Source organism: Vigna unguiculata, chromosome 11, assembly GCF_037176805.1.
Source record: "Vigna unguiculata cultivar grain cowpea cultivar isolate G323 ecotype 2 chromosome 11, ASM3717680v1, whole genome shotgun sequence".
NCBI lineage: Eukaryota > Viridiplantae > Streptophyta > Magnoliopsida > Fabales > Fabaceae > Vigna > Vigna unguiculata.
Window position 1 is genome coordinate 4,014,770 of NC_140802.1, and position 14,204 is coordinate 4,028,973.

Here is a 14,204-nt window from a genome sequence, read left to right on the forward strand (position 1 = left end):
TCTGTGTAAAAGGAAAAAGTAAATTGCACAAATAAAGAACTTAATATATAATATTCCACTTGTTATTTTAGGAATTAAAAAAAATTATGAAAGAGCACGACGTATTGCATTAATTATAGTTTTGTTTAAGAAGGTAAGGAATGCAAGAGAGGTCTTGAAAAGGGGTCTGATTAACCTCTAATTTGGATTTTATAAAATGTAAATTATATTTACTTCACTTATAATCATATTAAGTTACATTCATAGTGTCTTTACTGTTAAAATAGATATACTTAACTTCTTTTTTAAAAAATAAAATTCGTATTCTTTCAAGAAAGGGGATAAAATAAATCAAATCACTCTACTAAAATGAAGCCCGCGGCTGAAAAAATTGACACATTTGCCGGTTTTTCTTATTTTGTTATTTTTTTAGAAAAGTAAGTTTAATTAAACTTTTAGGTTGTCAATAAATTTGAAAATTTTCAAATGAATTCTTAATAATTTTTTGTAAATTACTGGGTTATGGAAATTTTTAAACTTTTAAATTGAGTTAGGTTTTTATTAATTAGGTGATATAATTATTAGTCTAGTGATGTGAATCACGCCTGCAATGGGTCGGGCACGGATAGTGCCTACCCGCAACCCGATCCGCAAAAAAAAAATCGTCTGTTATCCGCTCGTTTATCTGTCGGGTATCCGCTTAAAAAATATCCGCGAATATTTTTAAAACCTGCGGTACCCGTGAATATCCGATACTCGCAAATATTTAAAAAAATACGTATTTTATAAATTTTTTAATATAAAATTATAAAAATAAAATATAAATTAAATTAAATTATAATTATAATTATAATTAAATTTGACATAATAAAATATACTATTACTTTTAATTTTAATTAACTTTAACTTAATAAAATACAAATTAAATTTTAATTTTAATTTTTTGCGGGTAAGGGTACCTGCGGGTACGGATAGTATGATACCCGTACCCGACCCGTTTATAAGCGGGTATTAAAATAGCCGCTACCCGCTATCCGCGGGTAGTAACTATCCGTCGCAGATTTTATCTGCGGATATCCGCAGGCACGAGTATTTTTGCCATCCCTAATCACGTCCCGTTATTTTGCTAGTTTCGATTATATGTCATTTTTATAATTATATAATTTTATAATTTAATATTTTTATAAATATTTCAATTAAGTTTTGAGTTGGTTAATAAATTTGAAAATTTGAGTTCCTAATAAATTTATATGATATTTTAAGTATAAAAGAAAATTATATTTTTCAATTGAATCTATGTTATTTCATTTTTTTTTTATTTTGTGATGTGCTTGTTAATTAGATAGATGATGTCCTCCAATAATCTTCTCCATTCTCCATCCTATTGGGTTATAGTTATAATCATTGAGAGATTGTGGTTTCATATGGTTATATGACATTAGTCTTACACATATAAGACCTCTGATACCACTATTAGCTTATATATTACTTTTACCCATAATGTTATGGGTCTTTATTTTTATATAGTGTTAAACTTTGTCTATTCTATCCAATGTGGAACTTTTTGACTCACACTTGGATTATTCCCAACACATTCAACAACAAATCATTTTGAAATGAATTTAATCAAATCTAAACATTTACATACTCCATTTTGAAATTGGGTTCATCCAACCAAAAACACCACTAAATTTCGAAAATCGACGAAGTTACACAAACAAATTTTGTAAATTTGGTAGACGCTGAAAAAATTGAATTTCGAAATATGGTGTACGATGAAAAAATTGAATTTCAAAATTCAAAATCCAGTGTACGCTAAAAAAATTGAATTTCGAAATCCAAAATTCAGTGTACACTGATTTTCGAAATCCAGTGTACGTTGAAAAACTAAATTTCAAAATCCAGTGTACACTGAAAAAGCTGAATTTTGAAATCCAGTGTACCGTCGAATCACACTTCTAAACACAGTTGAATCACATCTCTAAGCGCGATGGAGAAATAAAGGGAAGAGGTGTAGGAGGTGGAAGGTGAGCATGGTTATCAAACTCGTGAGTTAACTCGCTAACTCAGACGAGTTTACGTTCCTAATCTTGGCTTCCGATTTAATTCTTAAGTAAACATTTTTGTTTTCTATTGGAATTTGTCAAACCATACGTGAGGAGTGCATTCTCTTTTCTTGAAAAGATGAAAACCTATAAATTAATATAACATTTAATTATAGAAAACTAATTGTGTGGAGAAGAAATGATACATGCATGTCTAAATACTCCTACATAGAATTTTACTAATGAATTCCAAAAACGAGAAAAGAAAAATAAGAGAGAGAGAAAAAAAAATATTTTATTTTTCTAGGTTAATTGAGTTGAAAGTTTTGTATACACGTGTTTTGTCATTATCTATTTCAAATAAAAGATCTGCATCAATCCGGAGACATAGGTAGAATTGGCTGAACTCCGTTATCAATTTTGTGTATGATTATTCTGCACTTATATTGTTTCCTTAAATTTGATTATAGAAAATGTGCGTTATTTCCTAACATTTTAAAGTAAACTTGGTAGAATCGAATTAGACTCGGTTCACTTGGTTAAACTAGTGAATTTAGAACGATTTGACGTGTTTGATGAGAAACAAACTTTTCAACAAATTAACGAGTTTGAAACAGTTACTGAATTTTCACGAGTTTACATAAATTCTCTGGTTTAACAACCTTAGCCTTGTGTTTGGATGGAGCATTTCAACAATGCTTAGAAATTGAAATGTTTTGTATTTGAATTGCTTGTAATTAAATTACATTCATTTTTTAAATAACTTGTTTGGATAAGGAAATTAAAATACCTTACATTTCAATTTCTTGTTTGGCAAAAAAAAATTGAATTTATTGTGAGATAAAATTTAATTTTAACAATATTTATTTTACGCTTAATTATGTTTTAAGTTCATGATAAATTTAGAAACATGTTCGACAACCCATATGGGTCGGGCATACCCAACTACACAACCAGATTGGTTAGACCCGACGATCCACCCAAGCTGGATCGACTGGGAAGCCCAGACAGACTGGGTGGCCCGATGATCTAGAGGCCTGACGGCCCATACTGCATGATTGTGCCGTCAAGTTCGTCAATATGGCCCAGCCCAACTCGTCTAGGTCATTGGCCCAATGCTCTAGACGGGCCCGACGATCAAGACGGGCCCGACGACCTGGACAGGCCCGAAGATCTGAACAGACCCGACGAGCTAAACGAGCCCGAACACCCGGACGAGTTCGATGACCCAGACGAGCCCATACACCCAGACAGTCCCAAAGACCCGAACGGGTTCGATGACTAGGATGGGCCCGAGGACCCGTGCAGGTCCGACGACTCAGATGGGTCAACAACTTGGACACGTCTGACGACTCGGACAGGCCCGACGATCTAGACGGGCCTGAGACTCGAACGGGTCTGACAACTCATACGGGCCCTTTCAAACCGTTGGGCCCGTCCGGATGGTCTGGCCCGTATGAGTCGTCGGGCCCGTCTAGATCGTCGGAACCGTCCGGGTCATCAGGCTCATCTGTGTCGTCGGGCATGTTCGGGTCGTCGAACATGTCCAAGTCGTTGGGCCCATCCGAGTCGTCAGGCCCTTCTGGTTCCTTAGGCCCATCCTAATCGTTGGACTCGTACGGGTCTTTGGGCCCGTCTTGGTGTACAGGCCCAATGATTTGGAAGGGCTCGTCCAGGTCGTCGGGCTCGTTTGGGTCGTCGGGCCCGTTCAGGTCGTTAGGCTCGTCCGAGTTATCTGGCTCGTCTAGGTCGTCAGGTTCGTCCGGGTCATCGGGCTCGTTTGGATCGTCGGGCCCTTTTGGGTCGACAGACCTGTCTGGGTAATCGGGCCTGTTTGGGTCATCAGGCTCGTCCAGGTTGTCTGGCCCGTCTAGGTCATCAGGCCCGTCTGGGTCGTCAGGCACATCCGGGTTGTCAGGCACGTCCGGGTCGTCGTGCTCATTCGGATCGTCTAGAATGTGAGGTTGAGTGAGAATAATTTCAAATTCCACCTATTTTGAGAGTATTTGAATTTCTACTAATTTAACTAATTGAAATCCTTCAAAAAAATGTTTACATTTGAAATGCTTTTTAATTTCTCTATCCAAACAAAGCATTTCATTACAAAGAAATCTAAATTCTTCAAAAAAATGAATTGTTTCATTAAAATACTCTATCCAAACACACTCTAGAGGTTCTATAGAGAAAATGAGAAGGGAATTGAGATGTGGTGTTTACCTAGTCAAAGGATACTTTCATCCTTTCGGAAAATTGGGAGTGCGCGAATAAAAAAGTCGGGTGCAAGAAGAAGCCCCTGGTTTTTCTCAAAGCCCTATTTCACTTTCTCTTGCGATTATGTTCTAAGTAGTTTTATTTTTCCAAATAATTCGTTGTGCCTCTATTTTGTTCTGTTTTTCTCTAATAAAAAAATATCACAATTTTATTTTATGATTCTATTTATTGTTAAACAGATAATTAGGTCTTTGAAAATTATTTTTAATTGATATTATTACAGTAAAATAACTCATTATTTTCACTATGTAAAAATATTTATATTTTTAATTAATTATTAAATATATGTATATATGTATATATTTATTTTTTATTTTTTTAAACAAAAAAAATCACATTTATCTCAATCATAAAAGAAAATACTCAATCATAAAAACATTTGTCAGAGATCAATAATATTGTATAAAATGACTGAAGTGTTATGTAAATTTTGAATAACACAACTTAGTATGAATCCTTTTTAAGTGAGTTGTATTTCAGAAGTAACTTGAATCAATCTCTTATCTGATAACGAACAAAAACAGAAATGGAAAAGATCAAGTTGTCCTGTAACGAAAACTCTGTAAATATATATAAATATATATATATATATATATATATATATATATATATATATATATATATATATATATATATATATATATATATATATATATATTCTATCTTCGAGTTTATTGTTTAGTTAGAAGCATACTATAATTATACCTCGTGTATGAACAAATGTTTATACAGAATCAATAGCCGATTATGAAGTAATTAGTTTCAATCATGAATGTTAAAAATATTTTATATGTTTTGGGATGAGTATGTGTAACACCTCATTTAATTAAGTACGTGAAATTAAAGGAATGTCACGATAAAGATAACATAAAACGCGGTCTGAGATCAACTCCATACAACCCATGGCACATCACGATGCCCAAAAGAAACTAGAGAAAAAGTTAACCAGAATGCATAAAACTAAGGACGAACAAATACATGGGTCGCAACCCTAAATGAACTCATGCAGAAAATAACAACTAGTCCACGTGGACTATGCAGCAGAATCTCCACTTCCTTGCTGACTTCTGGAACCTCGCCCATCTGCTCCCATCAATTAAATTAATGATCATCGCAAGAAAGAAGAACCACATACAAGACAACCATACAATACACAGGGTAAGCTAGAGCCAACAACACTTTTATCATACAATCAAAATATATTTCTCGGCTTTCAATATTCAAACATCAACCAAACATGTTATGACTCTCAATCATTACACTACGACTCAACTCGACTCATCCGGATACGTATAACTTAGTCGGATTCAGCGGATGCTTGCACTTGTGGTGGATACCTCTGCTCACCCCCGAGCTGCTCGATCCTGAGCTATGTAATACAAGTGTTACGATGAATCAAATTTCCCACACCACAAGGTTAGCCCTTAATGGATTTCAGGCCTCCTGCTACCCTCACCACAAGAGTCAGTCCGCTCTATGTGAGACTAACTAGCTCCTCAAAGTGTCAGGATGCAACCTTACCTTGAATCCTTACCCAGTTATACAGATGGGGCACCACCATGAACACCCACTAACAGGGACCATGAAATTACGTCCCGACCACTGAAGCGCGACCCTGAAAGTCTCACCTAGAGACCCCAAGGAATTATGCACTGACACAGACAAAATACAATCATACAGTCCAATAAGATTCACCATGCAAGGGTGCATTCATTATGTCAACCTTTAAAGTCGTTACATTTCACATTTCCAGGTCCAACCCATTCCAACTCATCATAGTCCATTCATGTTCATAAAATACAACTCATCTCATTTTCATGTCACTTTAGTAATACCAATCTCATTTAGTTCTCATGCCAAAACTCATACCAAACCCATCATTTAAATTTCATGAATCCTGCTACATATACCTCATGCTCCATTATATACATAAATTACATCATAACATCCCTACCCACTCAAAACAGGTCATCTAGAAATAAACAAACACCTCTACACAACACTGTCTCGCCCAGCACCTCTCTCAGGCAGAGGGGTCTCGCTCAGGCGAGACGTGCTCGAGAAAGGGAGCAGAAGCACTCGCGGATCTCGCTTAGGCGAGACCCCTCTCGCCTGGGCGAGATGCTCGCTCGCTCAAAAGTCAAGTTGGTCGCCTGGGTGACCTTTCGCGCAAAAGTCCTGGGCGAGCTCCCTGTTCATCTTGCCTAGGCGAGACTGGCTTAACAGGTCTCGCCACTGTTTTCCTGTAGCAGTCGTACCCACTAGTCCAAAACAACACATCAAGCCAATACACACCTTCAAAACATCAAACCAACCAAGGACTCTCAACACAAAAGCAAAACAACAGCGAAAACAAAGTACACCAGTGAGTTCTAGCTTCCCTACCTGGAAACATAGCCAACTGAAGCCTTACCGACACGACACTAGCACCGCAACCCTCGGAACACACTAAAGAGCTGAAAAATAGGAGGTACATGGGACAATGGCGGATTAATACGAAACCCTAACGGTGAAAATACAAAGGAAAGCACTGGAACTCAAACGATCTAGAAAAGGGCACTTACGTGGATTGGGAACTGGTTCGGAGCTAGCTCGAGAAAACATGGGGAGAAACCCTAGCAGGGCGTCCTGTGAAAGCAAGGGGTGACGGCTGGTTTTCTGAAAATGAATGAAAGATGTGGAATTAGGGCAACGCGAAGGGTTCTTATATCATGGGCCAGCCTTTAGGCCCACTGCTGCAGGGCAACCCTTAAAATTAAGGACAGAATTACGTAAACAAGATTTTAATGGGCCTTACATTCCCTCCAACAACAAAAAACCTCAAAAATAAAGACTCACCAGGTGAACAGATGTGGATATGATTTTCTCATGTCCTCCTCTAACTCCCAAGTCGAGTCACTCGTCCTCCGATCCCAGATGACTTTAACAAGACTAACGGTCTTTCCACGACGTTCCTCAACCTTGCTATCCTCAAGAGCGATGGGTGGTACTTCCACTGTGAGATCCTCCCTGATCTATATATCCTCAGCTTCCAACACGTGGGCCGGATCGAATACATACTTCCTCAGTTGTGACATATGAAACATCGGATGAAGGTTCGCCAACTGCGGGGGTAAAGCTATCTCGTAGGCCACCGGTCTGATCCTCCTCGTGATCTGATACGGGCCAAGGAATTTAGGCGAAAGCTTCCTTGAACGGAGAGTCCTTCCCACGCCCGTGGTTCGGGTCACCCTCAAGAATACATGATCTCCCGCTGCAAACTCCAAAGGCCTCCTCCTGCGGTCCGCATAGGCCTTCTGCCTACTCTGGGAAGCCTGCATCCTATCTCTCACCATCCTCACCTTCTCGGTAGTCTGCTTTAACAACTCGGGTCCAACCAACACCGCTTCTCCATCCTGATACCAGCAAAGAGGAGTCCTACACCTCCTACCATAAAGAGCCTCGTATGGCGCCATGCCAATGCTCGTATGAAAACTGTTGTTGTAGGTAAACTCAATCAAAGGTAGTACCTCATCCCAAGCTCCCAGGTGGTCCAATATGCATGTCCTCAACAAATCCTCTAACGACTGGATCGTCCTCTCAGACTGGCCATCGGTCTGAGGGTGATACGCTGAACTCATAGTGAGCTTACTACCCATAGCACTCTGTAACGTTTGCCAAAACCGGGATGTGAACCGCGGGTCTTTGTCGAAAACTATGCTCGAGGGCACTCCATGAAGTCTTACTATCTCCTTAATGTACAACTGGGCCAGCTTGGCCATAGACATTCTCAAGTTCATCGCCAAAAAGTGGGCACTCTTGGTCAATCGGTCCACTATCACCCAGATGGTGTCATGTCCTCTGAAAGTCCGTGGAAGATGAGTCACAAAGTCCATGGAGATGCTGTCCCATTTCCACACTGGTATCTCTAAAGGCTGTAGGATTCCCCCTGGTCTCTAGTGATCCACCTTCGCCTTCTGACAAGTAAGACAGACGGATACAAACTGTGCCACATCCTTCTTCATCCCCTGCCACCAGAAAGTTTCCTTGAGGTCCTGGTACATCTTAGTCATGCCAGGATGCAAGCTAAGACGACTCTTGTGTCCTTCCTCAAGGATCAACTTTCTCACCTCAGCATCATCAGGTACGCATACCCTACCCTGAAACCGCAGTATACCATCATCACCCGAAGTAAAATCTCTAGCCTCATCTGACCCAAGCTGTTCTCTAACTCTGTTCAGACCAGCATCCAACAATTGCCTCTTTCTGATCGAGTCCAAGAAGTCACTAGATATAGTAAGGGTACTACACCTAATGGACTCGGACCCTAACTCCACCTGTATCCTCATGTCTCAAAATTTCTCCAGTAGTTCTACCTCTTTTATCATGAGATGTGCCGTATGTACCGTCTTCCTACTCAGAGCATCTGCCACCACATTTGTCTTCCCCGAGTGATATAGGAGTTCGAAGTCATAATCCTTTAGGAATTCCATCCACCTCCTCTGCCTCATGTTCAGCTCCTTCTGATCGAACAAGTACTTTAAACTGTTGTGGTCGCTGAACACCCGAAATTGAGCACCGTAAAGATAATGCTTCCAGATCTTCAAGGCAGATACTATCGCTGCCAACTCAAGGTCATGAGTGGGGTAATTACGCTCATGCACCTTAAGCTGTCGTGAAGCATACGCCACTGCCTTCATTTCTTGCATCAAGACACAGCCAAGTCCGAGATGAGACGCGTCGCAGTAGACTTCAAACGGTTTCCCCACATCCGGAATCACTAGTATCAGAGCATTAATCAATCTTCTCTTCAACCCCTGGAAACTTTCCTCACACTTATCTGTCCAAGTGAAAGGTTGATCCTTCCGAGTAAGCAAGGTCAGAGGTGTCACTATCTTGGAGAATCCCTCTATGAACCTCCTATAGTAGCCTGCTAAGCCCACAAAACTCCTGATCTTTGTGGCTGACTTAGGACTTTCCCACTTTACCACTGCCTCGACCTTTGCTGGGTCCACAAAAATTCCCTGAGCAGATATCACATGCCCCAAAAACTGAACCTCATCCATCCAGAACTCACACTTAGACAACTTGGCATACAACTGCTTCTCTCTCAAAACACCAAGCACCAACCTCAAGTGTTCTGCATGTTCCTCCTGAGTCCTGGAGTAGATAAGGATGTCGTCTATGAAGACCACGACAAACTTATCTAGGAAGGGCCGAAAGATCCTGTTCATGTAGTCCATGAACACTACCGGGGCGTTGGTCACACCAAACGGCATAACCACATACTCATAGTGGTCGTATCTGGATCTGAAGGCCGTCTTCTGCACATCATCAGCCATCACCAAAATCTGATGATAATCCGATCGCAGATCTATCTTCGAGAACACCGATGACCCATGCAACTGATCCATCAAGTCATCGATTCTCGGGAGTGGATACTTGTTCTTGATCGTCATCTTGTTCAATTGCTGGTACTCCACACACAGACGTAAACTCCCATCTTTCTTCTTTACCAGCAACACTGGTGCTCCCCAAGGCGAAGTGTTGGGTCGGATGAACTGTTTTTCCATCAGTTCTTCTATCTGTTTCTTGAGTTCAACTAACTCTGTCGGAGCCATGCGGTAGGGAGCCATCGATACTGGACCTGTCCCCGGCACTAGATCGATAGAGAACTCTACTTCTCTACTGGGAGGCAATCCTGGTACCTCCTCTGGGAATACATCCCCAAAATCCTGGACAACCGGTATCACTGACGTTGCCTCTCCTCTCTCCACCTCCATATGTGTGAAGATCATGTAGCACTGCGCGCCATCATGTAGTTCCCTCATAACACCCTGAGAAGACACTAACTCAGGCTCCTCTGAGTCGGGAAACAACAACTTCTTCTCCCGACAATCTATTAGAATGCGATTGGCAGAGAGCCAATCCATTCCTAAGATCACCTCCAACTCCTGTAGAGGTAGGCAAATTAAGTTCACCCTGTACCTGCGTCCCTCTACCTCCACTAGGCACCTAGCACATAAGGACGATGTCTTGACCAAACCCGACGTCAGAGTAGACACCGCAAGCTCACACTGCAGCTCGCGCATCGGCAAACCCAACCATTCCACACATGCATTTGACACAAAAGAGTGTGTCGCTCCAGAATCATATAACACACAACATCTCATCCCAGAAATCACACAATAACATATAACAAGGTTACCTGAACCTGCAACCTCAGCTCCGGTCATGGCATAGACTCTGCCTGTCGCCTGAGGCCTGTTGCCTCTGTCTCTCCCCTGATGCTGATGGGGTGTTTGAACTGGAGGGTGTGTCGCTGCCCTGACAAGGTTGGGACAGTCCTTCCCAAAGTGGCCTTCCTTGCCACAGTTGTTGCACCTAAGGTAACCCTCCCTACGCGGACAAGCGTACCTCGGGTAGGGTCCTCCACATGTGTAACACCGAACTCGGCCCTGCTGAGGAGAAAAACTCCTAGACCCCTGAGGCTGATGGTGTGGTCTATCATACGGTCTCCTCCGCTCCTCATGTCTGGGCCTGGACCCAGATGGTCCACCGATCCTCTGAGGCGGCTGTGGCTGCTGTGGGCACTGACCTTCCACCTCACGCTTCATCTTCTCCATTACTATGGCCTTCTCTACCAGAGCAGCAAAATCCTTGATGGACAAAGGAGCCACCATCAAGCGAATATGTTTGGTCCCAACAATTTTTATGTATTGAATATATGTGTATTTGACAAGATGCATAATAGCGAACTGAATATCCGTATTTTATATATATATATATATATATATATATATATATATATATATATATATATATATATATGCAAAATGTTTGATGTATTTCATATACGGTGCATAGATATTGAAAGTTCAGAGTGTATTGCACACAAGGACATCAAAATGTCCAACATAGAAACATAATGGAAGTTCAGTTTTTAGTAGTAACAAAAATTCTGGTTATGAAAAGACAGTAGAAAATGACATTCTCTGAATACTAGAAAGTTGCAAAGGAAGATCAGAACTACAAGATTTGAACAGTTTCAAATGTTTACTCTATGCCAGATAGTAGAGTAAAAATTAGGACGTTGTGTCTTTCCTAAATTCATCCAATTATCCTATATTCCACACAAAAGAAAAGAAGACAATTGTTTTAAAGCTGTGATCGGTTAAACAACGAACTTTATGGTAATTATATCCTACATCCTAAAGTAAAGAAAATGAAACAACAGTGTGAGAAGTAGCTTAATATGAATCTTGCTGGTGTGAGAACTTTATTGCTTAGATTATATATTTGTTTTTTCGTGTATATCTTACAAAATGTAGGCTTTGTTTGTAAACATTTCTATTAGACATTTCACAAGTACTATAAGCTGCCATGTATTTGGTTGATGGAAAATTATCCCATTTTCATAAGTTTGGACGATTAGCTGGCCAAATTGGGACATGGTTCACAGTTTTCGGTTCTCCTAAGGAAACAATATAATGTGTTGGATAAACACCAAAAATTCATTATGCACTACAAATCATGGCATGCTGTGGGAAGGTAGATTCAATAAGTTGTTGCTTTGTCTTCTCTATTAAATAATAGTTGACACTCTGTTATTTTGAAATTAAACCAAACATTTTACCATCAAAAACAGATAATATAATAAGTGATGAAATGTTTGCAAGAGTGAACAGATGAGACTGTTTTGCTTTGAACTTCTTCAACAGTTTGTTGCATCCTTTTCAAAACAGTTGAACTATGGTATCTGAGACTCAACATAGTTCTGTAGTTCTTCCTCACTACAAACATGTGAGATCGATGAAACTGGATTGTTATCATTTTCATTTCTTTAGATAGTATGAAAATGAAACACAATAGTAGCCAATAACAGATCCAAGGAAACTATTACTATAAAGAAGAATATCATTTGAACTAACTTATGAGTGATTTAATTCTGAAATTATTTTGCACTTTCCAGAAGCATCTAAATCAAGGGACAAAGTCGACATTTATCTAACTCTGACAAAAAGATGTAGTTCGGAATATTCGGCCTTTTGGCTAAGAGTATTGTATCTGTTCTTGTCAGTTAAATATTTTATATATGGACCATTGGTTCACACGATGTTAAATTAATTTTTTATATATGTTCTAGTCAGTTAATTTGGTTTACAGATAAGAAGAAAAGATGTTTACTTGCTGTAGTTAGAGTTGTTCAAAATTTATTTTAGTGGATACATTGTCTTTGCTTTTTTTCTTCCCCAGGTGGATACAAGCATATAAACATCTTATACCACACCATGAAGCTCTTCAAAACACAAAATAACACATAATGTTGAACTTGATGTCTGATAGGAGCAAAAAGTTGTACGTAAAATCATAAGAAAATGAAAGTTTTAGATGAAAAAGTAAAATTTTTGAGACATGTGTTGTCAAACAAAGTTTTTTTTTTTTTTTTTTTTTTCTGGATTCTTCCAAATGAGAGGCAGTACCTCTCATCAAAGACACTTTTTTGAGTCTAACTATAATGATACTTATTAGTCATATCAAATAGCTCTCTCGAATCTTTTATGTATATCAACTTTTTTAGACTTCACAACCATAAAATTCTATTGATCAATCTTTGGTGATTTGTTCCTCCTTTCTAAAAGTAATAAAGTTTTATCTAAAATATTGAATAATATAGCTAAAACTTGTATTCAAATTTTACATTTGGTAAGGTCTTTTAAAACTACATGAATACTGTTCAAACTGTCAAGTCCTTGCTTAGGACCAAACATCAAAAGCTATTTTGTTTTAGACAATACTAAACAATGATTCAGCGACTGATTTTTTTAGAAAAACTTTCTCCTTCCAATTTTGGGCATTCAAAACCATCCTTTGAGCACCGAAAAAGAACAAACATAAATTATAACTTTATATTCAAGTAAATTATCTGTAAATAATACAATGTGTTGTAAGTCAGTTATTAGTATCAGATTTGAATAATAATACATAAATTCCGGTTTAACTGTAAAATTATATTCCTATGGTTATATCAAATTAGTGACAAAGTCCCACATTCATCAGGAATCTGACAAGAAACAGAAGAACTAATAGCCCTTGAACAGAATGGCATCTGGACAGTGAGTTCTTTACCAGAAGGAAAACCTGATATTGGATGCAAAATACATACAAAAAGAAGGATACAAGAAAAATGATTGTGCTCTCGAACATAATCTCAAGTGACAAAGTCCCACATTCATCAGGAATCTGACAAGAAACTGGAACTTGGAATATAAAAGCAGAATACATAGTCAAAACAAATCATACCTTTCTCGGCCTTTTGGCTAAGATCAAGTGTAGTATCTGTTCTTATCAGTTTAATATCTGATATGTGGACCATTGGTTCACACGATATTAAATTTATTTTTTTAGGGAAAGGGTCAATTGCAGTGGCTTGCTACTGTTGCTCTTGAGCATCACTTTTGTTTTGCACTATTGCAAAGGCTCGGTGCATCCCTCCTATATCAGTTCACTCTTTTGTAATTTTAGTAGAATTGAATTCTTTTTACGCCTTGTTCTTTTAGAATTTTTTTTTTTCTGATTATTTTGTTACTTTTTACTTCTTATACTTATATAATTATGAATTTGAAGTGTTGCAAAATTCCTTTTACACCCTTTTCTGATTATTTTGTCATTATTTCCTCTTGTTTCCTCTGTATCTCCCGACTTAACAATGTCCATCCCACCAAATTTAAATTTAGAGTGCTGTTTGACGTGTGCAGGTGTGTATTGTAGAAAAAGGTGTCAAAATGTTCAACAAAGAAACATTATGAAAGTTCAGTTTCAATATCATTGACATTAGATGTTTGTGCGTAATCCTTTAGAAATATCAGAAAAATTCATATTACTATGAAATGACAATACAAAACACATTTTTGTGAATATTAGATAGCT

The 14,204-nt window shown here is 38.7% G+C and overlaps 1 non-coding gene and 1 pseudogene across 1 annotated transcript; both read left to right on the forward strand.

Annotated features, from left to right (window-relative positions):
• The first annotated feature begins 12,310 nt into the window (after positions 1–12,310).
• LOC114170892 (U2 spliceosomal RNA) lies at positions 12,311–12,418 on the forward strand (annotated as a pseudogene).
• A 1,155-nt stretch (positions 12,419–13,573) lies between these two features.
• LOC114170876 (U2 spliceosomal RNA) lies at positions 13,574–13,769 on the forward strand. The gene has a single exon (XR_003601236.2). It is a non-coding gene; the product is annotated as a U2 spliceosomal RNA (small nuclear RNA).
• The last annotated feature ends 435 nt before the right edge of the window (positions 13,770–14,204 follow it).